The following is a 27957-nucleotide window of genomic DNA, read 5'->3' on the forward strand; positions in this document are numbered from 1 at the left end:
TCCAATATTTCACACCTCTCCTCTTTAACTACTACGTCCAGATCATCCCTTTCCTTTGTGAATACGGAGACAAAATATTCATTTAAAACCCTACCCACATCCTCTGCTTCTACACACAAGTTACCCTTATCATCCCTGATAGGTCCCACCTTTTCCTTAGCTATCCTCTTGTTCTTAATGTACTGATAAAACATCTTTGGGTTTTCTTTAATCTTACTGGCTAATATTTTCTCATGCCCTCTCTTTGCTTTCCTTATTTCCTTTTTTACGTCATCCCTGTACTTTCTATACGCCTCTTGGCTTTCTGCAGTATTTAGTTTTCTGTGACAGTCATAAGCTTTCTTTTTCTGCTTTATCTTGCCCTGTATACTTCTAGACAACCTGGGGGCTCTAGATTTGGCAGTGCCACCCTTTTTCTTTGAGGGGACGTGTCTGCATTGTACCCGTAGAATTTCACTTTTTAGTGCCTCCCACTGGCTTGCCACTGATTTCTCCTCAAGTAGTTGTGTCCAGTCCACTTCTGCCAAATCACCACTTTGCTCGGTAAAATTTGCCTTCCCCCAATTTGAAATGTTTACTCCTGATTTAATTCTGTCCTTTTCCATAATAATGCTAAAACTAACTGAATTGTGGTCACTACCCCCAATATGGTCACCCACTGTCACTTCACCCACTTGCCCATCTTCATTTCCCAGGACTAAATCTAGAATTACATCCCCTCTTGTTGGGCTTGTCACGTACTGGCTAAAAAAGTTCTCCTGGACACCGATCAAGAATTTTGCACCCTCTGTGCCCCTCACACTGTTTGAATCCCAGTTGATGTTCGGGTAGTTGAAGTCTCCGACTATTATTATTGCCCTCTTATTTTTGCACTCAGAAATTTGCCTAAGTATTTGTTCTTCTATCTCCCCTTCACTATTCGGGGGTCTATAGTTCATTCCTAGTAGTGTGACTGCCCCTTTTTTATTTCTTAGCTCAACCCATATGGCCTCGATTGATGATCCATTTAGCAGATCATCCCTTCGCACAACTGTAATTGATTCTTTAACCAATAATGCTGCCCCCCCTCCTCTTTTATCACCCACTCTATCCTGCCTGAAAACTCTATATCCAGGGATATTGAGCTGCCAATTATCCCCTTCTTTAAGCCAGGTTTCCGTTATAGCAATGATATCGTGCTGCCATGTGTCTATCTGTGCCCTTAGCTCATCTGCTTTGTTTGTAATACTCCTTGCATTGAAGTATATCCCCTTTAACCCCGTCAAATTCCTGTGCTGAACACTATTTAACCTTTGCTTCTTTTGCCTTTCTGAGTCACTAACGACGTCACTAACTGCTTTTCTGCTTCCCGTTTCCTGGTCTGAATTTGTCCTATCTGTACCTGCCCTTTGGTTCCCATCCCCCTGCCATACTAGTTTAAACCCTCCCCAACAGAACGAGCAAATGCCCCCGCGAGGATATTGGTCCCAGTTCTGCTTGGGTGTAACCCGTCCAGCTTGTACAGGTCCCGCCTTTCCCAGAATCGGTCCCAATGCCTCGGGAATTTAAACCCCTCCCTACGACACCATCTCTCAAGCCACGCATTCATCTGGTCTATTCTCCTATCTTCATGTGGAGCAGACGGTATGGCTGAGGCACTAAATGAACACTTTGAATCCATCTTCCTTTCAAAGAGACGGCACAGGCACGATGGGCCGAATGGTCTCCTTCAGTGCTCTAACTTACTGTGACAATCACACTCTCCCTGGACAGACAGACAATCGCACTCTCCCCAGACAGACAATCGCACTCTCCCCAGACAGACAATCGCACTCTCCCCAGACAGACAATCGCACTCTCCCCAGACAGACAATCGCACTATCCCCAGACAGACAATCGCACGCTCCCCAGACAGACAGACAATCGCACTCTCCCCAGACAGACAATCGCTCTCTCCCCAGACAGGCAATCGCTCGCTCCCCAGACAGACAATCGCTCTCTCCCCAGACAGACAATAGCTCTCTCCCCAGACAGACAGACAATCGCTCGCCCCAGACAGACAGACAATCGCTCTCTCCCCAGACAGACAGACAATCGCACTCTCCCCAGACAGACAATCGCACTCTCCCCAGACAGACAATCGCACTCTCCCCAGACAATCGCACTCTCCCCAGACAGACAATCGCACTCTCCCCAGACAGACAATCGCACGCTCCCCAGACAGACAGACAATCGCACTCTCCCCAGACAGACAATCGCTCTCTCCCCAGACAGACAATCGCTCTCTCCCCAGACAGACAATCGCTCTCTCCCCAGACAGACAATAGCTCTCTCCCCAGACAGACAGACAATCGCTCTCCCCAGACAGACAGACAATCGCTCTCTCCCCAGACAGACAGACAATCGCACTCCCCAGACAGACAGACAATCGCACTCTCCCCAGACAGACAATCGCACTCTCCCCAGACAGACAATCGCACTCTCCCCAGACAGACAATCGCACTCTCCCCAGACAGACAATCGCACTCTCCCCAGACAGACAATCGCACTCTCCCCAGACAGACAATCGCACTCTCCCCAGACAGACAATCGCAATCTCCCCAGACAGACAATCGCTCTCTCCCCAGACAGACAATCGCTCTCTCCCCAGACAGACAGACAATCGCTCTCTCCCCAGACAGACAGACAATCGCATTCTCCTCAGACAGACGGACAATCGCACTCTCCTCAGACAGACAGACAATCGCACTCTCCTCAGACAGAAGGACAATCGCACTCTCCTCAGACAGAAGGACAATCGCACTCTCCTCAGACAGACAGACAATCGCACTCTCCCCAGACAGACAGACAATCGCTCTCCCCAGACAGACAGACAATCGCTCTCTCCCCAGACAGACAGACAATCGCACTCTCCCCAGACAGACAATCGCACTCTCCCCAGACAGACAATCGCACTCTCCCCAGACAGACAATCGCACTCTCCCCAGACAGACAATCGCACTCTCCCCAGACAGACAATCGCACTCTCCCCAGACAGACAATCGCACTCTCTCCAGACAGACAATCGCACTCTCCCCAGACAGACAATCGCACTCTCCCCAGACAGACAATCGCACTCTCCCCAGACAGACAATCGCACTCTCCCCAGACAGACGGACAATCGCACTCTCCTCAGACAGACAGACAATCGCACTCTCCTCAGACAGACAGACAATCGCATTACCCTCAGACAGACGGACAATCGCACTCTCCTCAGACAGACAGACAATCGCACTCTCCTCAGACAGAAGGACAATCGCACTCTCCTCAGACAGACAGACAATCGCACTCTCCCCAGACAGACAGACAATCGCACTCTCCTCAGACAGGCAGACAATCGCACTCTCCTCAGACAGACAGACAATCGCACTCTCCCCAGACAGACAGACAATCGCACTCTCCTCAGACAGACAGACAATCGCACTCTCCTCAGACAGACAGACTATCGCATTCTCCTCAGACAGACGGACAATCGCACTCTCCTCAGACAGACAGACAATCGCTCTCTCCCCAGACAGACAATCGCTCTCTCCCCAGACAGACAATCGCTCTCTCCCCAGACAGAAAATCCCTCTCTCCCCAGACAGACAATCGCTCTCTCCCCAGACAGACAATCCCTCTCTCCCCAGACAGACAATCCCTCTCTCCCCAGACAGACAATCGCTCTCTCCCCAGACAGACAATCGCTCTCTCCCCAGACAGACAGACAATCGCTCTCCCCAGACAGACAGACAATCGCTCTCTCCCCAGACAGACAGACAATCGCACTCTCCCCAGACAGACAATCGCACTCTCCCCAGACAGACAATCGCACTCTCCCCAGACAGACAATCGCACTCTCCCCAGACAGACAATCGCACTCTCCCCAGACAGACAATCGCACTCTCCCCAGACAGACAATCGCACTCTCCCCAGACAGACAATCGCAATCTCCCCAGACAGACAATCACACTCTCCCCAGACAGACAATCGCTCTCTCCCCAGACAGACAGACAATCGCTCTCTCCCCAGACAGACAGACAATCGCACTCTCCTCAGACAGACAGACAATCGCATTCTCCTCAGACAGACGGACAATCGCACTCTCCTCAGACAGACAGACAATCGCACTCTCCCCAGACAGACAGACAATCGCTCTCCCCAGACAGACAGACAATCGCTCTCTCCCCAGACAGACAGACAATTGCACTCTCCCCAGACAGACAATCGCACTCTCCCCAGACAGACAATTGCACTCTCCCCAGACAGACAATCGCACTCTCCCCAGACAGACAATCGCACTCTCCCCAGACAGACAATCGCACTCTCCCCAGACAGACAATCACACTCTCCCCAGACAGACAATCGCTCTCTCCCCAGACAGACGGACAATCGCACTCTCCTCAGACAGACAGACAATCGCACTCTCCTCAGACAGACAGACAATCGCATTCTCCTCAGACAGACGGACAATCGCACTCTCCTCAGACAGACAGACAATCGCACTCTCCTCAGACAGAAGGACAATCGCACTTTCCTCAGACAGACAGACAATCGCACTCTCCCCAGACAGACAGACAATCGCACTCTCCCCAGACAGACAGACAATCGCACTCTCCTCAGACAGGCAGACAATCGCACTCTCCTCAGACAGACAGACAATCGCACTCTCCCCAGACAGACAGACAATCGCACTCTCCTCAGACAGACAGACAATCGCACTCTCCTCAGACAGACAGACTATCGCATTCTCCTCAGACAGACGGACAATCGCACTCTCCTCAGACAGACAGACAATCGCTCTCTCCCCAGACAGACAATCGCTCTCTCCCCAGACAGACAATCGCTCTCTCCCCAGACAGACAATCGCTCTCTCCCCAGACAGACAATCGCTCTCTCCCCAGACAGAAAATCCCTCACTCCCCAGACAGACAATCGCTCTCTCCCCAGACAGACAATCCCTCTCTCCCCAGACAGACAATCGCTCTCTCCCCAGACAGACAATCGCTCTCTCCCCAGACAGACAATCGCTCTCTCCCCAGACAGACAATCGCTCTCTCCCCAGACAGACAATCGCTCTCTCCCCAGACAGACAGACAATCGCTCTCTCCCCAGGCAGACAGACAATCACACTCTACCCAGACAGACAATCGCTCTCTCCTCAGACAGACAGACAATCGCACTCTCCTCAGACAGACAGACAATAGCACTCTCCTCAGACAGACAGACAATCGCACTCTCCTCAGACAGACAGACAATCGCACTCTCCTCAGACAGACAGACAATCGCTCTCTCCTCAGACAGACAGACAATCGCACTCTCCTCAGACAGACAATCGCACTCTCCTCAGACAGACAATCGCACTCTCCTCAGACAGGCAGACAATTGCACTCTCCTCAGGCAGACAGACAATCGCACTCTCCTCAGACAGACAGACAATCGCACTCTCCTCAGACAGACAGACAATCGCACTCTCCTCAGACAGACAGACAATCGCACTCTCCTCAGACAGACAGACAATCGCACTCTCCTCAGACAGACAGACAATCGCACTCTCCTCAGACAGACGGACAATCGCACTCTCCTCAGACAGACGGACAATCGCACTCTCCTCAGACAGACAGACAATCGCACTCTCCCCAGACAGACAATCGCACTCTCCTCAGACAGACAATCGCACTCTCCTCAGACAGACAGACAATCGCACTCTCCTCAGACAGACAGACAATCGCACTCTCCCCAGACAGACAATCGCACTCTCCCCAGACAATCGCACTCTCCCCAGACAGACAATCGCACTCTCCCCAGACAGACAATCGCACTCTCTCCAGACAGACAATCGCACTCTCCTCAGACAGACAATCGCACTCTCCTCAGACAGACAGACAATCGCACTCTCCTCAGACAGACAGACAATCGCACTCTCCCCAGACAGACAATCGCACTCTCCCCAGACAATCGCACTCTCCCCAGACAGACAATCGCACTCTCCCCAGACAGACAATCGCACTCTCTCCAGACAGACAATCGCACTCTCCTCAGACAGACAGTCGCTCTCTCCTCAGACAGACGGACAATCGCACTCTCCTCAGACAGACAATCGCACTCTCCTCAGACAGACAGACAATCGCACTCTCCTCAGACAGACAATCGCACTCTCCCCAGACAGACAATCGCACTCTCCTCAGACAGACAATCGCACTCTCCTCAGACAGACAGACAATCGCACTCTGCTCAGACAGACAGACAATCGCACTCTCCCCAGACAGACAATCGCACTCTCCCCAGACAGACAATCGCACTCTCCCCAGACAGACAATCGCACTCTCCCCAGACAGACAATCACACTCTCCCCAGACAGACAATCGCACTCTCTCCAGACAGACAATCGCACTCTCCTCAGGCAGGCAGACAATCGCACTCTCCCCAGACAGACGGACAATCGCTCTCTCCCCAGACAGACAATCGCACTCTCCTCAGACAGACAATCGCACTCTCCTCAGACAGACAGACAATCGCACTCTCCTCAGACAGACAGACAGTCGCACTCTCCTCAGACGGACAGACAATCGCACTCTCCCCAGACAGACAATCGCACTCTCCTCAGACAGACAGACAGTCGCACTCTGCTCAGACAGACGGACAATCGCACTCTCCTCAGACAGACGGACAATCGCACTCTCCTCAGACAGACAATCGCACTCTCCTCAGACAGACGGACAATCGCACTCTCCTCAGACAGACAATCGCACTCTCCTCAGACAGACGGACAATCGCACTCTCCTCAGACAGACAATCGCACTCTCCTCAGACAGACAATCGCACTCTCCTCAGACAGACGGACAATGGCACTCTCCTCAGACAGACGGACAATCGCACTCTCCTCAGACAGACAGACAATCGCACTCTCCTCAGAGAGACAATCGCACTCTCCTCAGACAGACAATCGCACTCTCCTCAGACAGACAATCGCACTCTCCTCAGACAGACAATCGCACTCTCCTCAGACAGACAATCGCACTCTCCTCAGACAGACGGACAATCGCACTCTCCTCAGACAGACAATCGCACTCTCCTCAGACAGACGGACAATCGCACTCTCCTCAGACAGACAATCGCACTCTCCTCAGACAGACAATCGCACTCTCCTCAGACAGACGGACAATCGCACTCTCCTCAGACAGACAATCGCACTCTCCTCAGACAGACAATCGCACTCTCCTCAGACAGACAATCGCACTCTCCTCAGACAGACGGACAATCGCACTCTCCTCAGACAGACAATCGCACTCTCCTCAGACAGACGGACAATCGCACTCTCCTCAGACAGACAATCGCACTCTCCTCAGACAGACGGACAATCGCACTCTCCTCAGACAGACAATCGCACTCTCCTCAGACAGACAATCGCACTCTCCTCAGACAGACAGACAATCGCACTCTCCTGAGACAGACAATCGCACTCTCCTCAGACAGACAATCACACTCTCCTCAGACAGACGGACAATCGCACTCTCCTCAGACAGACAATCGCACTCTCCTCAGACAGACAGACAATCGCACTCTCCTCAGACAGACAATCGCACTCTCCTCAGACAGACAGACAATCGCACTCTCCTCAGACAGACAATCGCACTCTCCTCAGACAGACAGACAATCGCAGTCTCCTCAGACAGACAATCGCACTCTCCTCAGACAGACAATCGCACTCTCCTCAGACAGACAATCGCACTCTCCTCAGACAGACAATCGCTCTCTCCTCAGACAGACAATCGCACTCTCCTCAGACAGACAGTCGCTCTCTCCTCAGACAGACAATCGCACTCTCCTCAGACAGACAATCGCACTCTCCTCAGACAGACAGACAATCGCACTCTCCTCAGACAGGCAGACAATCGCACTCTCCTCGGACGGACAGTTGCACTCTCCTCAGACAGACAGTCGCACTCTCCTCAGACAGACAGACAATCGCACTCTCCTCAGACAGACAGACAATCGCACTCTCCTCAGACAGACAGACAATCGCACTCTCCTCAGACAGACAGACAGTTGCACTCTCCTCCGACAGACAGTCACACTCTCCTCAGACAGACAGTCGCACTCTCCTCAGACAGGCAGACAATCGCACTCTCCTCAGACAGACAATCGCACTCTCCTCAGACAGACGGACAATCGCACTCTCCTCAGACAGACAGACAATCGCACTCTCCTCAGACAGACAGACAATCGCACTCTCCTCAGACAGACAGACAGTCGCACTCTCCTCAGACAGACAGACAATCGCACTCTCCTCAGACAGACAGACAGTCGCACTCTCCTCAGACAGACAGTCACACTCTCCTCAGACAGACGGACAATCGCACTCTCCTCAGACAGACAATCGCACTCTCCTCAGACAGACAGTCGCACTCTCCTCAGACAGACAGACAGTCGCACTCTCCTCAGACAGACAGACAATCGCACTCTCCTCAGACAGACAGACAATCGCACTCTCCTCAGACAGACAGACAGTCGCACTCTCCTCAGACAGACAGTCACACTCTCCTCAGACAGACAGTCGCACTCTCCTCAGACAGGCAGACAATCGCACTCTCCTCAGACAGACAATCGCACTCTCCTCAGACAGACGGTCAATCGCACTCTCCTCAGACAGACAATCGCACTCTCCTCAGACAGACAGTCGCACTCTCCTCAGACAGACAGACAGTCACACTCTCCTCAGACAGACAGTCGCACTCTCCTCAGACAGACAGACAGTCGCACTCTCCTCAGACAGACAGTCGCACTCTCCTCAGACAGACAGTCGCACTCTCCTCAGACAGACGGACAGTCGCACTCTCCTCAGACAGACAGACAGTCGCACTCTCCTCAGACAGACAGTCGCACTCTCCTCAGACAGACGGACAGTCGCACTCTCCTCAGACAGACAGACAGTCGCACTCTCCTCAGACAGACAGTCGCACTCTCCTCAGACAGACAGACAGTCGCACTCTCCTCAGACAGACAGACAATCGCACTCTCCTCAGACAGACAGACAATCGCACTCTCCTCAGACAGACAGACAATCGCACTCTCCTCAGACAGACAGACAATCGCACTCTCCTCAGACAGACAGACAATCGCACTCTCCTCAGACAGGCAGACAATCGCACTCTCCTCAGACAGGCAGACAATCGCACTCTCCTCAGACAGACAATCGCACTCTCCTCAGACAGACGGACAATCGCACTCTCCTCAGACAGACAATCGCACTCTCCTCAGACAGACGGACAATCGCACTCTCCTCAGACAGACAATCGCACTCTCCTCAGACAGACAGTCGCACTCTCCTCAGACAGACAGACAGTCACACTCTCCTCAGACAGACAGTCGCACTCTCCTCAGACAGACAGTCGCACTCTCCTCAGACAGACGGACAGTCGCACTCTCCTCAGACAGACAGACAGTCGCACTCTCCTCAGACAGACAGTCGCACTCTCCTCAGACAGACGGACAGTAGCACTCTCCTCAGACAGACAGACAGTCGCACTCTCCTCAGACAGACAGACAGTCGCACTCTCCTCAGACAGACAGACAGTCGCACTCTCCTCAGACAGACAGACAGTCGCACTCTCCTCAGACAGACAGACAGTCGCACTCTCCTCAGACAGACAGACAGTCTCACTCTCCTCAGACAGACAGACAGTCGCACTCTCCTCAGACAGACAGACAGTCGCACTCTCCTCAGACAGACAGTCGCACTCTCCTCAGACAGACGGACAGTCGCACTCTCCTCAGACAGACAGACAGTCGCACTCTCCTCAGACAGACAGTCGCACTCTCCTCAGACAGACGGACAGTCGCACTCTCCTCAGACAGACAGACAGTCGCACTCTCCTCAGACAGACAGACAGTCGCACTCTCCTCAGACAGACAGACAGTCGCACTCTCCTCAGACAGACAGACAGTCGCACTCTCCTCAGACAGACAGACAGTCGCACTCTCCTCAGACAGACGGACAATCGCACTCTCCTCAGACAGGCAGACAGTCGCACACTCCCCAGACAGACAGACAATCGCACTCTCCCCAGACAGACAGACAATTGCACTCTCCTCAGACAGACAGACAGTTGCACTCTCCTCAGACAGACAGTCGCACTCTCCTCAGACAGACAGACAGTCGCACTCTCCTCAGACAGACAGTGGCACTCTCCTCAGACAGACAGTTGCACTCTCCTCAGACAGACAATCGCACTCTCCTCAGACAGACAATCGCACTCTCCTCAGACAGACAGACAATCGCACTCTCCTCAGACAGACAGTCGCACTCTCCTCAGACAGACAGACAATCGCACTCTCCTCAGACAGACAGACAGTCGCACTCTCCTCAGACAGACAGACAGTCGCACTCTCCTCAGACAGACAGACAGTCGCACTCTCCTCAGACAGACAGACAGTCGCACTCTCCTCAGACTATGAATGGGTTCGATCGAGTGGATGTGGAGAAACTGTTTCCAATTGCCGGTGAGTCCAGAGTGAGGAGACATGAACATAAGATCGTCACTAACACATGAAATAACGAATTTAGGAGGAATTTCTTTCCACCGAGAGTGGTGAGAATGTGGAACTCGCTGCCACATGGAGGGGGTGGAACAGAGAGCGTTGATGTATTTAAGGGGAGGCTTGACGCACACATGAGGGAGAAGGGAATAGAGGGATAGGGAGGCAGGGTGGGAAGAGGGATTTAGAGTAGGGGGGGTTCGTGTGGAGTATAAACACCGGTATAGACCCCTTGGGCCGAATGGCCTGATTCTCTGTCTAATTCTATGTAATTCGATGTAAACTAGCAAGAGGTGATTGTCAGTGCCTTTCACACGGATTGAGTTTAGGATCCTGAGGAGCTGGGATGGACAGATCCTCATTATATATAAAGCACATCACTGGAATATAAGTTCAGAACTGAACATAACCATCCCCACACAACTAAACCGTCAAAATACATTACAGCCTGTGCGCGTGTGAGCACTCCACCTAATGCTCTCACATCGTATCCCTTGTCTGTTGTTGATGTGTTTATTGTAATTGGAAAATGCCGTAGTGATATCGAATTAAAGCTCTATATTCACTGTGACGTGCAGCAAGATCTGGAAACTGGAAGAGGAGGAGGGGGAGCCTTATTGATTAAAGATACTCTTACAGCATCAGTAAGAGAGGAAGGATATAGGGAAGGGAAGGGAAAACAATCAGCAGAGAATCTATGGTTAGAATTAAGGAATGAGAGAGGGCTTCAAGCTGTAATGGGATTGTCTACAGGCTCCTGATAGCAGCAATGAAGTGGCAGAATGTAGTAATTCAGAGATTAGAGAGGCCTATAGCAAAAGCAGAGTTGTTTTAATAGGAGACTTTAATTTTCATCTCGATTGGGAAGAGCAGAGTAGATCAAGTCAGAAAGGTAGTGAATTTCTTGAGTGCATTCAAGATAGTTTTCTGGAGCAATATGTTCTAGAACCAACAAGAGGGCAGGTCATCCTAGATTTAGTAATGAGAAATGAGCCAGACTTAGTTAATAATCTAACAATAAGGGAACATTCATCTAAGTGATCATAATATGATCAAATTCAATGTTAGGTTTGAAAAGGAGAAGCTTAACACAGTTACTAAGATTCTAGATTTTGGTATGACTATCTTTAACAGGATGAGACAGAGACTGACAACAGCAAACTGGTCAAAACCGTCATTGGGTAAAACTACAGATGAACAGTGGGAGGTGTTCAAAAAAGAATTTAGTTTAATACAGGACCAGTACATACCCCTGAGGGGCAAGAGCTCTACTTACCAAATAAAACAGCCATGGCCGACAAAAGAGGTGAGAGATAACATAAAACTAAAAGAAAGAGCACACAAAACTGCAAAGAATAGTGTAGATCCAGGGAACTGGGACAGATATAAAGAACAGCAAAGGAAGACAAAATAGATAGTAAAAGCTAAAAAAGGGAATACGAATAGAAACTTGCAAAGGATTTCAAGAATAACACAAAAAGTTTCTACAATTATATTCGAAGAAACAGGGTAATGGGGGCCCTTTAAGATCAGATTCAGGTAATATTGCAAATGGAAATAAGGAAATGGCAGACTTGTTGAATAATTACTTTGCGTCAGTCTGCACAGTGGAGGAAAAGAGTAGCAAGAAATATAAAAACAGATTGCAAGATCTTCCACAAGTATGTAAAAAGGAAGAGAGTAGTGAAAGTAAACGTGGATCATTACTCATCCTGGGACAGGAGAAATTATAACGGGGAATCAGGAAATGGCAGAGACGTTAAACAAATATTTTGTATCTGTCTTCACAGTAGAAGATTACAAAAACCTACCAGAAATAGTGGGGAACCAAGGGGCTAATGAGAGTGAGGAACTTAAAGTAATTAATATCAGTAGAGGAAAAGTACTGGAGAAATTAATGGGACTAAAAGCCGACAAATCCCCTGGACCTGATGACCTGCATCCGAGGCTTCTAAAAGAGGTGGCTGCAGAGATAGTGGATGCATTGGTTGTGATCGTCCAGAATTCCCTAGATTCTAGAACGGTCCCCGTGGATTGGAAGGTAGGAAATGTAACCCCGCTATTCAAGAAAGGAGGGAGAGAGAAAAAGGATCTACAGGCCAGTTAGCCTGACATCGGCCATCAGGAAAATGCTGGAATCCATTATTAAGGAAGTGGTAACAGGGCACTTAGAAAATCATAATATGATTAGGCAGAGTCAACATGGTTTTATGAAAGGGAAATTGTGTTTGACAAATTTATTAGAGTTTTTTGAGGATGTAACCAGCAGGGTAGATAAAGGGGAACCAGTGGATGGAGTACATTAGGATTTTCAAAAGGCATTTGATAAGGTGCCACATAAAAGGTTTTTATGCAAGATAAGGGCTCATGGGATCGGGGGTAATATATTCACATGGATAGAGGATTGGTTAATGGACAGAAAACAGAGAGTGGGGATAAACGGGTCATTCTCAGGTTGGCAGGGTGTAACTAGTGGGGTGCCGCAAGGATCAGTGCTTGGGCCTCAGCTATTTACAATCTATATTAATGACTTGGATGAAGGGACCGAGTGTAATGTATCCAAGTTTGCTGATGGTACAAAGCTAGGTGGGAAAGTAAGCTGTGAGGAGGACACAAAGAGTCTGCAAAGGGATATAGACAGATTAAGTGAGTGGGCAAGAAGGTGGCAGATGGAGTATAATGTGGGAAAACGTGAGCTTATTCACTTTGGTAGGAAGAATAGAAAAACAGAATATTTTTTAAATGGTGACAAACTATTAAATGTTGGTGTTCAGAGGGATTTGGGTGTCCTCATACAAGAAACACAAAAAGTTAGTATGCAGGTACAGCAAGCAATTAGGAAGGCAAATGGCATGTTGGCCTTTATTGTAAAGGGGTTGGAGTACAAGAGTAAGGAAGTCTTACTACAACTGAGGGAGTGCTGCACTGTCAGAGGAGTCAGTACTGAGGGAGTGCTGCATTATCGAGGGACAGTACTGAGGGAGTAATGCATTATCGAGGGACAGTACTGAGGGAGTGCTGCACTGTCGGAGGGTCAGTACTGAGGGAGTGCTGCATTATCGAGGGACAGTACTGAGGGAGTGATGCATTATCGAGGGACAGTACTGAGGGAGTGATGCACTGTCAAGGGGCAGTATAAGAGTAAGAACATAAGAAATAGGAGCAGGAGTAGGCCATTTGGCCCCTCGAGTCTGCTCCGCCATTCAATCAGATCATGGCTGATCTTCGGCCTCAACTCCACTTTCCCGCCCGATCCCCATATCCCTTGATTCCCCTAGAGTCCAAAAATCTATCGGTCTCGGCCTTGAATATACTCAATGACTGAGCATCCACAGCCCTCTGGGGTAGAGAATTCCAAAGATTCACGACCCTCTGAGTGAAGAAATTCATCCTTATCTCAATCTTAAATGTCTGACCCCTTATCCTGAGACTATGCCCCCTAGTTCTAGACTCTCCAGCCAGGGGAAACAACCTCTCAGAATCTTATATGTTTCAATGAGATCACCTCTCATTCTTCTAAACTCCAGAGACTATAGGCCCATTCTACTCAACCTCTCCTCATAGGACAACCCCCTCATCCCAGGAATCAATCTAGTGAACCTTTGTTGCACCGCCTCTAAGGCAAGTATATCCTTCCTTAGATAAGGAGACCAAAAGATCAAGAGTCTGAGCAGGAGGAGAGAGGCTTAAAAAGGAGGCCAGAGATTGAGAATTCAGGCTGGGGGAGAGAGGCTCGAAATCAGGCAGGAGGACAAAAGGCCCGAGATCGGGTGGGGGGGAAGAGAGACCCGAGATCGGGCGGGGGGGGGGGGGGGGGAAGAGAGGCCCGAGATCGGGCGGGGGGGGGGGGGGGGGGAGAGAGGCCCGAGATGGGGCGGGGGGAGAGGCCCGAGATGGGGCGGGGGGAGAGGCCCGAGATGGGGCGGGGGGAGAGGCCCGAGATGGGGCGGGGGGAGAGGCCCGAGATGGGGCGGGGGGAGAGGCCCGAGATGGGGCGGGGGGAGAGGCCCGAGATGGGGCGGGGGGAGAGGCCCGAGATGGGGCGGGGGGAGAGGCCCGAGATGGGGCGGGGGGAGAGGCCCGAGATGGGGCGGGGGGAGAGGCCCGAGATGGGGCGGGGGGAGAGGCCCGAGATGGGGCGGGAGGAGAGGCCCGAGATGGGGCGGGGGGAGAGGCCCGAGATGGGGCGGGGAGAGAGACCTGAGATCGGGCGGGGGGAGAGAGACCTGAGATCGGGCGGGGGGAGAGACCTGAGATCGGGCGGGGGGAGAGACCTGAGATCGGGCGGGGGGAGAGAGACCTGAGATCGGGCGGGGGGAGAGAGACCTGAGCTCGGGCGGGGGGAGAGACCTGAGATCGGGCGGGGGGAGAGGCCCGAGATGGGGCGGGGGGAGAGACCTGAGATCGGGCGGGGGGAGAGAGTCCTGAGATCGGGCGGGGGGAGAGAGACCTGAGATCGGGCGGGGGGAGAGAGACCTGAGATCGGGCGGGGGGAGAGAGACCTGAGATCGGGCGGGGGGAGAGACCTGAGATCGGGCGGGGGGAGAGACCTGAGATCGGGCGGGGGGAGAGGCCCGAGATGGGGCGGGGGGAGAGACCTGAGATCGGGCGGGGGGAGAGAGACCTGAGATCGGGCGGGGGGAGAGAGACCTGAGATCGGGCGGGGGGAGAGAGACCTGAGATCGGGCGGGGGGAGAGAGACCTGAGATCGGGCGGGGGGAGAGAGACCTGAGATCGGGCGGGGGGAGAGAGACCTGAGATCGGGCGGGGGGAGAGAGACCTGAGATCGGGCGGGGGGAGAGAGACCTGAGATCGGGCGAGGGGGGAGAGAGACCTGAGATCGGGCGGGGGGAGAGACCTGAGATCGGGCGGGGGGAGAGACCTGAGATCGGGCGGGGGGAGAGACCTGAGATCGGGCGGGGGGAGAGAGACCTGAGATCGGGCGGGGGGAGAGAGACCTGAGATCGGGCGGGGGGAGAGACCTGAGATCGGGCGGGGGGAGAGAGACCTGAGATCGGGCGGGGGGAGAGAGACCTGAGATCGGGCGGGGGGAGAGAGACCTGAGATCGGGCGGGGGGAGAGAGACCTGAGATCGGGCGAGGGGGGAGAGAGACCTGAGATCGGGCGGGGGGAGAGACCTGAGATCGGGCGGGGGGAGAGACCTGAGATCGGGCGGGGGGAGAGACCTGAGATCGGGCGGGGGGAGAGAGACCTGAGATCGGGCGGGGGGAGAGAGACCTGAGATCGGGCGGGGGGAGAGACCTGAGATCGGGCGGGGGGAGAGACCTGAGATCGGGCGGGGGGAGAGACCTGAGATCGGGCGGGGGGAGAGACCTGAGATCGGGCGGGGGGAGAGACCTGAGATCGGGCGGGGGGAGAGACCTGAGATCGGGCGGGGGGAGAGACCTGAGATCGGGCGGGGGGAGAGACCTGAGATCGGGCGGGGGGAGAGACCTGAGATCGGGCGGGGGGAGAGAGACCTGAGATCGGGCGGGGGGAGAGAGACCTGAGATCGGGCGGGGGGAGAGACCTGAGATCGGGCGGGGGGAGAGAGACCTGAGATCGGGCGGGGGGAGAGACCTGAGATCGGGCGGGGGGAGAGAGACCTGAGATCGGGCGGGGGGAGAGAGACCTGAGATCGGGCGGGGGGAGAGAGACCTGAGATCGGGCGGGGAGAGAGACCTGAGATCGGGCGGGGGGAGAGACCTGAGATCGGGCGGGGGGAGAGAGACCTGAGATCGGGCGGGGGGAGAGAGACCTGAGATCGGGCGGGGGGAGAGAGACCTGAGATCGGGCGGGGGGAGAGACCTGAGATCGGGCGGGGGGAGAGACCTGAGATCGGGCGGGGGGAGAGACCTGAGATCGGGCGGGGGGAGAGACCTGAGATCGGGCGGGGGGAGAGACCTGAGATCGGGCGGGGGGAGAGACCTGAGATCGGGCGGGGGGAGAGACCTGAGATCGGGCGGGGGGAGAGACCTGAGATCGGGCGGGGGGAGAGACCTGAGATCGGGCGGGGGGAGAGACCTGAGATCGGGCGGGGGAGACACTCAATCACTCACCACAGGCAGAGATTTCAAAGAGTGCGGTCACAGGGGAGCAGGTTGGTGATTGGTTGGTGAGTTTTTCTGTTTTTTCTCTCTCAGAGGTTTAACTAGGAGCTTAAACTGGATAAAATAATTAGTTAATAAAACTGAGAATAATAATCTCGGCGAGCCTGTCGTTCAGGAGGACGAATCGGAGGAACGATAGACAAGAAAACCTGAAGTGACATCAGCACGAAGGAAGGAACTGATTGGTGAGTAGCTGGTGAGTGTTTTTTTGAAGTCTTTAGTTTATTTCTATTAAGTTTAGTTAATAATCTAATAAATCGAGGCCTGGCAGGGCAGCTCAGACCCATCGAATGCGCAACTTGTGCCATGCGGGAACTCCAGGACGCTTCCCGTCTCCTGGACAACCACATGTGCCGGAAATGTCGTCAGCTGGAGGAGCTCGGCTCCGGGTTTCGGACCTTGAGCAGCGGCTGGCGTCACTGCAGAGCATCCGCGAGGCTGAGAGTTTCGTGGACAGCACATTTCAGGAGGTGGTCACCCCGCAGATTAACAAAGGGCAGGCAGAGAGGGACTGGGTGACCGCCAGACAGACGAGGACCAGGCAGGTAATGCAGGAGTCCCCTGAGTGCATCTCACTCTCTAACGAGCATTCAGCGCCATGGGTGGCTCAGCTGTACAGGGAGGAGAAAGGTCAGGAGAGCGATAGTGATCGGGGATTCTATAGTTAGGGGAGCAGACAGGTGTTTCTGCGGCTGCAGACGTGATTCCAGGATGGTATGTTGCGCTCCTGGTGTCAGGGTCAAGGATGTCACTGAGCGGCTGCAGAACATTCTAAGGGGGAGGGTGAACGGCCAGAGGTCGTGGTCCATCTCTGTACCAACGACATCGGTAAAAAGGAGGGATGAGGTTCTGCAGGCTGATTGTAGGGAGCTAGGAAAGGAATTAATAAGCAGGACCTCAAAGGTTGTAATCTCCGGATTACTCCCGGTGCCACGCGCCAGTGAGTATAGAAATAGGAGGATAGAGCAGATGAATGCGCGGCTGGAGAGATGGGGCAGGAGGGAGGGCTTTAGATTCCTGGGGCATTGGGACCGGTTCTGGGGTAGGTGGGACCTGTACAGGCCGGACAGGTTCGACCTCAACAGGGCCAGGACCAATATCCTGGCAGGGAGGTTTGCTCGTGTTGTGGGGGAGGGTTTAAACTAGCTTGGCAGGGGAATGGGAACCTGAGCGTAGATTCAGAAGGGAGAGAAGCAGAGCTGGAAATGGAAGGCAGAAAATTAGTCGGTGAGTTTGGAAGGCAGAGGAAACAAAGGTTAGAAAATAAACAACAAGGGAGTTTGGCCATGATTAATGGTATTTACCTCAACACAAGGAGTATAGTGAATCAGGCAGATGAGCTGAGGGCGCAGACAGACACGTGGCAGTACAATATCATCGCTATTACTGAAACATGGCTTAAAGAGGGGCAGGAATGGCAGCTCAACGTCCCGGGTTACAGGGTTTTCAGACGAGATAGAGAGGGGGATAAAAAAGGAGGGGGGATGGCAATATTGATTAAAGAAACAATTACAGCTGTGAGGAGGGATGAAATGTGAGAAGGATCATCAAATGTACGGGTTGAGCTAAGGAACAAAAAAGGGGCAGTCACACTGCTGGGAGTGAACTATAGACCCCCAAACAGTCAGAGGGAGAGAGAAGAGCAAATATGTCGGCAAATTTCTGAGAAGTGCAAAAACAATAGGGCAGTAATAGTCGGGGATTTCAACTCCCCGAATATTAACTGGGACACAAACAGTGTGAGGGGTATAGAGGGAGCAGAATTCTTAAGTTGCATACAGGAAAACTTTTTTAGCCAGTACGTAGCAAACCCAAAAAGAGGGGGGGCCGCTCTGGATTTAGTTTTAAGAAATGAAGCTGGGCAGGTGGAAGGAGTATCAGTGGGAGAGCATTTTGGTGGTAGTGATCATAATTCAGTTAGATTTAGCATAATTATGGAAAAGTACAAAGATAGAACAGGTGTTAAAATTCTCATTTGGGGAAAGGCCAATTTTACTAAGCTGAGAAGTGATTTAACAAAAGTGGACTGGAAACAGCTACTTGAAGGTAAATCAGTGTCAGAGCAGTGGGAGGCATTCAAGGGGGAGATTCAAGGAGTGCTGAGTAAACATGTTCCCACAAAGAAAAAGGAAGGAGCTGCCAAATCTAGAGCCCCCTGGATGCCACGAAGCATACAGGGTAAGATAAGGCAAGAAAGGAAAGCTTATGTCAGACACCGAGAGCTCAATACTGCAGAAAGCCGAGAGGAGTCTAGAAAGTGCAGGGATGAAATTAAAAAGGAAATTAGGAAAGCAAAGAGAGGGCCTGAAAAATACTGACAAATAAAATCAAAGATGTTTTATGAATATATTATGAGCAAGAGGATAACTAAGGAAAGAGTAGGGCCGATTAGAGACCAAAAAGGTAAACTATGTGTGGAGGTGGAAGATGTGGGTCTGGTTCTTAATGAATACTTTGCAGGGATTGAAGTTAAGGAGGAGGAGTGTGAAATACTGGATGGGATAAACATAGTGAGAGAGGAAGTATTAAGGGGATTAGAATCTGCCTGTTAAGAGTAGCCAGAGAGGAAATAACAGAGGCTCTGACCATCTTTTTCCAATCCTCCCTGGATACAGGCGTGGTGCCGGAGGATTGGAGGACTGCTAACGTTGTACCGTTGTTTAAAAAGGGAGCGAGGGATAGACCGAGTAATTACAGGCCAATCAGTCTAACCTCGGTGGTGGGCAAATTATTGGAATCAATTCTGAGGGACAGGATAAAGGTCACTTAGAAAGGCACGGACTAATCAAGGACAGTCAGCACGGATTTGTTAAAGGGAGGTTGTGTCTGACTAACTTGATTGAATTTTGTTTAAGAAGGGCAGCAGAGAAAAGCCTGGGAACTACAGACCGGTGAGAGACAGGATCTACAGGCATTTGGAGAGGCAGGGACTGATTAGGAACAGTCAGCATGGTTTTGTGAATGGAAAATCATGTCTCACGAATTTGATTGAGTTTTTTGAAGGGGTAACCAAGAAGATAGATGAGGGCTGTGCAGTAGACGTGGTCTACATGGACTTTAGCAAAGCCTTTGACAAGGTACCGCATGGTAGGTTGTTATATAAGGTTAAATCTCACGGGATCCAAGGTGAGGTAGCCAATTGGATATAACATTGGATTGACGACAGAAGACAGAGGGTGGTTGCAGAGGGTTGTTTTTCAAACTGGAGGCCTGTGACCAGCGGTGTGCCTCAGGGATCGGTGCTGGGTCCACTGTTGTTTGTTATTTATATTAATGATTTAGATGAGAATTTAGGAGGCATGGTTAGTAAGTTTGCAGATGACACCAAGATTGGTGGCATTGTGGACAGTGAAGAAGGTTATCTAGGATTGCAATGGGATCTTGATAAATTGGGCCAGTGGACCGATGAATGGCAGATGGAGTTTAATTTAGATAAATGTGAGGTAATGCATTTTGGTAGATCGAATCGGGCCAGGACCTACTCCGTTAATGGTAGGGCGTTGGGGAGAGTTATAGAACAAAGAGATCTAGGAGTACAGGTTCATAGCTCCTTGAAAGTGGAGTCACAGGTGGATAGGGTGGTGAAGAAGGCATTCAGCATGCTTGGTTTCATTGGTCAGAACATTGAATGCAGGAGTTGGGATGTCTTGTTGAAGTTGTACAAGACATTAGTAAGGCCACACTTGGAATACTGTGTACAGTTCTGGTCACCCTATTATAGAAAGGATATTATTAAACTAGAAAGAGTGCAGAAAAGATTTACTAGGATGCTACCGGGACTTGATGGTTTGACTTATAGGGAGAGGTTGGATAGACTGAGACTTTTTTCCCTGGAGAGTAGGAGGTTAAGGGGTGATCTTATAGAAGTCTATAAAATAATGAGGGGCATAGATAAGGTCGATAGTCAAAATCTTTTCCCAAAGGTAGGGGAGTCTATAACAAGGGGGCATAGATTTAAGGTGAGAGGGGAGAGATACAAAAGGGTTCAGAGGGGCAATTTTTTCACTCAAAGGGTGGTGAGTGTCTGGAACGAGCTGCCAGAGGCAGTAGTAGAGGCGGGTACAATTTTGTCTTTTAAAAAGCATTTGGACGGTTACATGGGTAAGATGGGTATAGAGGGATATGGGCCAAGTGCAGGCAATTGGGACTAGCTTAGTAGTCTAAACTGGGCGACATGGACATGTTGGGCCGAAGGGCCTGTTTCCATGTTGTAAACTTCTCTGATTCTATGATTCTAGGTAACAAGGGAGGGTCGATGAGGGTAGTGCATTTGATGTAATCTACATGGATTTTGACAAGGTCCCACATGGCAGACTGGTCAAAAAAGTACAAGCCCATGGGTTCCAACGGAAAGTGACAAATTGGATCCAAAATTGGCTCAGTGGCAGGAAGCAAAGGGTTATGGTCATGGGTGTTTTTGTGGCTGGAAGGCTGTTTCCAGTGGGGTTCCACAGGGTTCAGTACTAGGCCCCTTGCTTTTTGTGGTATACATTAACGATTTGGATTTAAATGTAGGGGCATGATTAAGAAGTTTGCAGCTGATACAAAAATTGACCTTGTGGTTGATAGTGAGGAGGAAAGCTGTAGACTATAGGAATATATTATGGAAACATTGAAACACAGAAAATAGGAGCAGGGGTAGGCCATTCGGCCCTTCGAGCCTGCCCCACCATTCAATATGATCATGGCTGATCCTCTATCTCAATACCATATTCCCGCTCTCTCCCCATATCCCTTGATCCCTTTTGTGTCTCGAAATCTATCTTGCTCCTTCTTAAATATATTCAGTGACTTGGCCTCCACAGCCTTCTGAGGTAGAGAATTCCACAGGTTCACCACCCTCTGAGTGAAGAAATTTCTCCTCATCTCAGTCCTAAATGTCCTATCCCGTATCCTGAGACTGTGACCCCTCGTTCTGGACCCCCCAGCCAGGGGAAACATCCTCCCTGCATCCAGTCTGTCTAGTCCTGTCAGAATTTTATATGTTTCAATGCGATCCCCTCTCATTCTTCTAAACTCGAGTGAATACAGGCCGAGTCGACCCAATCTCTCCTCATACGACAGCCCTGCCATCCCAGGAATCAGCCTGGTGAACCTTCGCTGCACTCCCTCCATGGCAAGTATATCCTTTCTTAGGTAAGGAGACCAAAACTGCGCACAATACTCCAGGTGTGGTCTCACCAAGGCCCTGTATAACTGCAGTAAGACATCCTTGCTCCTGTACTCAAATCCTCTTGCAATGAAGGTCAACATACCATTTGCCTTCCTAACTGCTTGTTGCACCTGCATGTTTGCTTTCAGTGACTGGTGGACAAGGACACCCCGGTCCCTTTGTACATCAACATTTCCCAATCTATCACCATTTAAATAATACTCTGCCTTTCTGTTTTTCCTTCCGAAGTGGATAACTTCACATTTATCCACATTATACTGCATCTGCCATGTATTTGCCCACTCACTCAACTTGTCTAAATCGCCTTGATGCCTCTTTGCATCCTCCTCACAACTCACGATCCCACCTAGTTTTGTGTCATCAGCAAACTTGGAAATATTACATTTGGTTCCCTCATCCAAATCATTGATATATATTGTGAATAGCTGGGGCCCAAGCACTGATCCCTGTGGTACCCCACTAGTCACTGCCTGCCACCCCGAAAAAGACCCATTTATTCCTACTCTCTGTTTCCTGTCTGTCAACCAACTCTCAATCCATGCCAGTATATTCCCCCCAATCCCATGTGCTTCAATTTTGCACACTAACCTCTTATGTGGGACTGTATCAAAAGCCTTCTGAAAATCCAAATAAACCACACCCACTGGTTGTCCCCTATCTATTCTACCAGTTACACCCTCAAAAAACTCCAGTAGGTTTGTCAAACATGATTTCCCTTTCATAAATCCATGTTGACTTTGTCTAATCTCATTGATATTTTCTAAGTGACCTGTTATCACATCCTTTATAATAGACTCTAGCATTTTCCCTACTACTGATGTCAGGCTGTAGTTCCCTGTTTTCTCTCTCCCTCCTTTTTTAAATAGTGGGGTTACATTTGCTACCCTCCAATCTGCAGGAACTGTTCCATAATCTATAGAATTTTGGAAGATGATCACCAATGCATCCACTATTTCCATGGCTACCTCTTTTAGTACTCTGGGATGCAGATTATCAGGCCCTGGGGATTTATCGGCTTTCAGTCCCATTAATTTCTCCAGCACTATTTTTTACTAATTTCCTTTAATTCCTCCTTCTCACGAGTCCCTTGGTTCCCGAGCATTTCTGGGAAGTTATTTTGTGTCCTCTTCCGTGAAGACAGAACCAAAGTATTTGTTTAATTGCTCTGCCATTTCCCCTGTTCCACATTATAAATTCTCCCGTTTCTGACTGTAAGGGACCTACATTTGTATTCACTAATCTTTTTCTTTTTATGTCCTTGTAGAAGCTTTTACAGCCCACTTTTACGTTCCTTGCAAGTTTACTCTCATACTCTATTTTTCACCTCTTAATCATTCTCTTGTTCCTTTTTTTGCTGAATTTTAAACTTCTCCCAATCCTCAGGCTTGCTACTTTTTTTGGCAACTTTATATGACTCCTCTTTGGATCTAATACTATCCTTAATTTCTTTTGTTAGCCATGGTTGGGCTGCTTTTCCTTTTGTGTTTTTGTGCCAGAAAGGAATGTATAATTGTTGCAATTCATGCATTCGTTCCTTAAATGTTAGCCATTGCCTATCCACCGTTATGCCTTTTAATGAAGCTCCCCAATCTGTCACAGCCAACTCACTCCTCATACCTTCGTAGTTTCCTTTGTTTAGATTTAGGACCCTAGTTTCGGATTGGACTACTTCACTTTCCATCTTAATGAAGAATTCTGTCACATTATGGTCACTCTTCCCTAAAGGACCCCGCACAACAAAATTATTAATTAACCCCTTCTCATTGCACAATACCCAATCTAGGATAGCCTGTTCCCTGGTTGGCTCCTCAATGTACTGGTCTAAAAAACCATCTCGTGCACACTCCAGGAATTCATCCTCCACAGTATTATTGCTAATTTGGTTTGGCCAGTCTGTATGTAGATTAAAGTCACCCATGATTACTGTAGTACCCTTGTTACATGCATCTCTAATTTCCTGTTTGATGCCGTCCCCTACATTACCACTACTGTTTGGAGGCCTATAGACAACTCCCACCAGTGTTTTCTGCCCCTTGGTGCTTCTTAACTCCACCCAGACTGATTCTATATCTTGATTTTCTGAGCCAATATCCTATCTCACTATTGCTCTGATTTCATCCTTTACTAACAATGTCACCCCCACCTCCTTTTCCTTTTTGCCTGTCCTTCCTAAATATCGAATACCCTTGGATATTCAGCTCCCAGCCTTGGTCACCCTGCAGCCATGTCTCTGTAATCGCAATTATATCGTATCCGTTTACATCTATTTGTGCTGTTAATTCATCTACCTTATTACGAATGCTTCGTGTGTTCAGATACAGTGCCTTTAGATTTGTCTTTTTAACATTTTTAGACATTTTAATATTTTTTTGTACAATGGTCCTATTTGTCTTATTACCATTTTTTCTTACCTGGACCCTATTTGTTGTCTTTTTTTTGTACGCTCTGTCCCTTCCTGACACGATCTGGTTATCCTTACCCCAATCACTTTCCTGCACTGGTTCTTTGTCCTTTCTCTTTCGCATTCTAGATTTCTCTCCATTGGGACCCCCTCCCCCACCCCCCCCTTTAATTTAGTTTAAAGCCCTATCTACCTCCCTAGTTATTCGATTTGCTAGAACTCTGGTCCCAGCATGGTTCAGGTGTAGCCCGTCCCAACGGAACAGCTCTCTCTTTCCCCAGTACTGGTGTCAGTGCCCCATGAATCGAAACCCACTTCTCCCACACCAATCTTTGAGCCACATTCATCTCCCTGATCCTATTTACCCTGTGCTAATTTGCTCTTGGCTCAGGTAATAATCCAGAGATTATCACCTTTGTGGTTCTGCTTTTTAATTTAGTCCCGAGCTACTCAAACTCCCTCAGCAGAACCTCTTTCTTAGTCCTACCTATGTCGTTGGTACCTACGTGGACCACGACAACTGGATCCTCCCCCTCCCAATCCAAGTTCTTCTCCAGCCCTGAGGAGATGTCCTTAACCCTGGCACCGGGCAGGCAACATAGCCTTTGGGACTCATGCTCCTGGCTGCAGAGAGCAGTGTCTAACCCCCTAACTATACTGTCGCCCACTACAAACACATTCCTTTTTACTCCCCCCACTTGAACGGCTTCCTGTACCACGGTGCCGTGGTCAATTTGCTCGTCCTCCCCGCAGTCCCCACACTTGTCCACAAAGGTTGCAAGAACCCCAAATCTATTGGGACTGAGGCTCCTGCAATACTACCTCCTGGATCCCTGTCCCTGCCTCACTCATAGTCACACCCTCCTGTCCCTGACCACGAATCAATTCGTGTCCATATCAATGGACTGGTCAGGTGGGCAGAAAAGTGGCAAATGGAATTCAATCCAGAGAAGTGTGAGGTAATGCATTTGGGGACAGCAAACAAGGCAAGGGAGTACACAATAAATGGGAGGATACTGAGAGGTGTAGAGGAAGTGAGGGCCCTTGGAGTGCATGTCCACAGATCCCTGAAGGTAGCAGGACAGGTAGATAAGGTGGTTAAGAAGGCACACGGGATACTTTCCTTTATTAGCCGAGGCATAGAATATAAGAGCAGGGAGGTTATGCCAGAACTGTATAAAACACTGGTTAGGCCACAGCTTGAGTACTGCGCACAGTTCTGGTCACCACATTACAGGAAAGATGTGATTGCACTAGAGAGGGTGCAGAGGAGATTTACGAGGATGTTGCCAGGACTGGAGAATTTTAGCTATGAGTAAAGAGTGGATAGGCTGGGGTTATTTTCTTTGGAGCAAAGGAGGCTGAGTGGTGATTTATTTGAGGGGCCCAGATAGACTGGATAGGAGGACCTATTTCCCTTAGCAGAGAGGTCAATAACCAGGGGGATTAGATTTAAAGTGATTGGGAGAAGGATTAGAGGGGAGCTGAGGAGAAATGTTTCACCCAGAGGGTGGTGGGGGTCTGGAACTCACTGCCTGAGAGGGTGGGAGAGGCAGAAACCCTCAACTCATTTAAAAAGTACCTGGATGTGCTCCTGAAGTGCTGTAACCTACAGGGCTACGGACCAAGTGCTGGAAAGTGGGATTAGGCTGTACTCCAGGTGAGGTCTCACCAAAGCCCTGTACAATTGTAGTAAGACTTCCTTACTCTTGTACTCCAATCCCCTTGCAATAAAGGACAACATGCCATTTGCCTTCCTAATTACTTGCTGCACCTGCACTAACTTTCTGTGTTTCTTGTACAAGGACACCCAAATCTCTCTGAACATCAACGTTTAATAGTTTCTCACCACTTAGAAAATATTTTGTTTTTCTATTCTTCCTACCAAAGTGAATAACCTCACATTTCCCCACATTATACTCCATCTGTCACCTTCTTGCCCACTCACTTAACCTGTCTATATCGCTTTGCAGACTCTTTTTGTCCTCCTCACAGCTTACTTTCCCGCCTAGCTTTGTATTGTCAGTAAACTTGGATACATTACACTCGGTCCTTTCATCTAAGTCATTAATATAGATTGTAAATAGCTGAGGCCCAAGCACTGATCCTTGCGGCATCCCACTAGTTACAGCCTGTCAACCTGAAAATGACCCGTTTATCCCTACTCTCTGTTTTCTGCCCTTTAACCAATCCTCTATCCATGCTTAGTAGGAAGTCTTGCTGCATTGGAAACAGGGCTTTAGTGAGACCTCTCCTGGAGTACTGGAGTTCCGGACTTCTTATTTAAGGAAGGATATACTTGCCTTAGAGACGGTGCAACAAAGGTTCATTAGATTGATTCCTGGGATGAGAGGGTTGTCCTATGAGGAGAGATTGAGTAGAATGGGCCTATCCTCTCTGGAGTTTAGAAGAATGAGAGGTGATCTCATTGAAACATATAAGATTCTGAGGGGGCTTGACAGGGTCGATGCTGAGAGGTTGTTTCCCCTGGCTGGAGAGTCTAGAACTAGGGGGCATAGTCTCAGGGTAAGGGGTCGGCCATTTAAGACTGAGATGAGGAGGAATTTCTTCACTCAGAGAGTTGTGACTCTTTGGAATTCTCTGCCCCAGAGGGCTGTGGATGCTGAGTCATTTAGTACCTTCAAGACTGAGATCGATAGATTTTTGGACTCTAAAGGAATCAAGGGATATGGGGATCGGGTGGGAAAGTGGATTTGAGGTTGAAGATCAGCCATGATCTGATTGAATGGTGGAGCAGGCTCGAGGGGCCGTGTGGCCTACTCCTGCTCCTAATTCTTATGTTCTTCTGATCTTAAGAGGAAAATATACCAGACATTCCAGGGAAACTAATAATGAATCAAGGACTGGCAGTCTCTAATATTAACGTAAGCAAGAAAACAGTATTAGAAAAAATAATGGCACTAAAGACTGACCAATCCCCAGGACCTGATGGTTTCCACCCCAGGGTTTTAAAGGAAGTAGGTGAGAAAATTGCAGATTCTTTAGCCATAATCTTCCAAAGCTCTCGATTCAGGAATTGTCCCTTTAGTTTGGAAAATTGAAGATGTAACTCCATTATTTAGGAAAGGTGAGAGAGAGAAGCCAGGAAATTGTAGACCTGTTAGTCTAACATCTGTTGTGGGGAAGTTATTGGAATCTATAATTAAGGACTGAGTGACTGAGCACTTAGAGAACTTTGAGAGGATTAGAGAGAGCCAACATGGATTTGTAAAGTGTAGGTCATGTCTAACAAACCTAATGGAATTTTTTGAGCAAGTAACTAAAGTAGTAGACGGAGAATGTCCATGGATGTAGTTTATATGGACTTACAGAAGGCATTCAATAAAGTTCCACATGAGAGACTGTTAGCAAAAATTAAAGCTCACGGAATTGAAGGCAAATTATTGAGCTGGTCAGGAGATTGGTTCGGCAGTGGAGGACAGAGAGTGGGGATAATGGGTGTGTGCTCGAATTGGAAGGAAGTGACTCGTGGTGTCCCACAATAGAGAGCCAGATATCCAAATTTGCTGATGACACAAAGATTGGTGGCACATTATGTAGTATAGATGGGAGCATAAAATTACAAAGAGACATTGATAGATTAAGTGAGTGGGCAAAACTGTGGCAGATGGATTTCCACACAGGTAAGTGTGAGGTCATCCATTTTGGACCAAAAAAAAGATATATCTGAGTATTTTTTTAAATGGTGAAAAGCTCGAAACAGTGGAGGTCCAAAG

At 49.7% G+C, this 27957-nt stretch overlaps 1 protein-coding gene across 3 annotated transcripts in view; it reads right to left on the minus strand.

The window, feature by feature from the left end:
* Positions 1-27957, minus strand: part of LOC137332241 (glutamate receptor 1-like) — a 355697-nt gene that overhangs the window by 281268 nt on the left and 46472 nt on the right. The window lies entirely within an intron of this gene.

The sequence above is a fragment of the Heptranchias perlo genome, chromosome 14 (assembly GCF_035084215.1).
Source record: "Heptranchias perlo isolate sHepPer1 chromosome 14, sHepPer1.hap1, whole genome shotgun sequence".
NCBI classification, from domain to species: Eukaryota; Metazoa; Chordata; class Chondrichthyes; order Hexanchiformes; family Hexanchidae; genus Heptranchias; species Heptranchias perlo.